The sequence below is a fragment of the Priapulus caudatus genome, unplaced genomic scaffold (assembly GCF_000485595.1).
Source record: "Priapulus caudatus unplaced genomic scaffold, Priapulus_caudatus-5.0.1 Scaffold997, whole genome shotgun sequence".
NCBI classification, from domain to species: Eukaryota; Metazoa; Priapulida; class Priapulimorpha; order Priapulimorphida; family Priapulidae; genus Priapulus; species Priapulus caudatus.
In genome coordinates, this window is record NW_014578058.1 from 52,279 (window position 1) to 53,377 (window position 1,099).

The 1,099-nt window shown below is 37.9% G+C and overlaps 1 protein-coding gene across 3 annotated transcripts in view; it reads left to right on the forward strand.

Annotated features, from left to right (window-relative positions):
* Positions 1-280: 280 nt before the first annotated feature.
* LOC106814889 (cytochrome b-c1 complex subunit 2, mitochondrial-like) overlaps positions 281-1,099 on the forward strand; it is a 15,450-nt gene continuing 14,631 nt past the window's right edge. Inside the window, exon 1 of one of the 3 annotated variants that reach the window (XM_014819262.1) lies at positions 281-370. The gene's annotated coding sequence lies outside the window, so the exon portion shown is untranslated. Of the gene's footprint in view, positions 394-1,099 lie in introns of all 3 variants that reach the window. The other 2 variants (XM_014819265.1, XM_014819263.1) reach the window with 2 other exon arrangements.

Genomic DNA, 1,099 nt, shown 5'->3' on the forward strand with positions numbered 1-1,099 from the left:
TATTAATATTAATTATTATTATATAATGGGTATTAATGCTATCTCGTGTCTGTTTACCATCGAATCCAATTGTTGAAACCAACTCTAGCTTGGCAACATCAGCATCTTCTTGTTCTTGTGCCATCTTGTCAAGGCAAAGCAAATTTTCGTCTTACAAGGACTTAAAAAGAGGTATTTCCGTCTTATTTACGAAGAGGTTACAACTTTCCCATCATAAAATTTTTGGCGTTGCCATAGACGCATTTAGAAATCCCGATAGGTAGCGCTGGCGTCGGTATCAGCAGTGCCACCTGTCTGTAGGAAGCACCATCTTTGGATTGAGAGTGGAGGTCAAAACTATAGACTAGTAACTTATAAAAATTACATACCGGTTAGTTCATCGTAACACTTGACGTAATTATAGTATTACATATCTATGGTGATGTCCATACTATCGTGGTTTATGTCGTAGAGTTATTTAGTATCGCCCCCACCATACACTGATTGTCTGATACAGTGTCAGTGTCAGTGTCAGTGACAGTGTCGCTGATAACAGTGATAGTGATTAGGGATACTCATACTGATTATTACGGTCCGGTATATTAGATAGTAGTATTTAGTACCACGGTACGTTCCGGTATACCGGACCGTACCCAGGGTACGTTCCGGCAGTACCCTGTGGCCTGGGGGACATAGACCCTATCAGCGTCAGTGTCAGTAACATTGAGTCAACGTCAGCATAGTACGTCATTTGCAGTTTTTTTTAAGTTTTTTTTAATTTATTTATTTTGGCAATTATCCATCATATACAATAAATTCTGATTGATTCCATAAATTGTGATGGATAACTACCAAGGATAGATACACACTATAGTCTATAGTATATACAGTGCAGCGTAGGTCCTACAAATTAAAATTTACAAATTGTACAGCAAGGCAAAATACTCATTCAATGATAAATCGGTTGTACTGTAAAATTACCGTGTAATATAGTTTTAGTTGTTGTACTAGTACATAATATTAAAGGTGGCAGTGCATACGTAACATTCCACTGCAATCCAACGTATGGATCTGTCAATTTGATCAACATTGTCGTTACTTGGTCACGTTGGTGACGGTG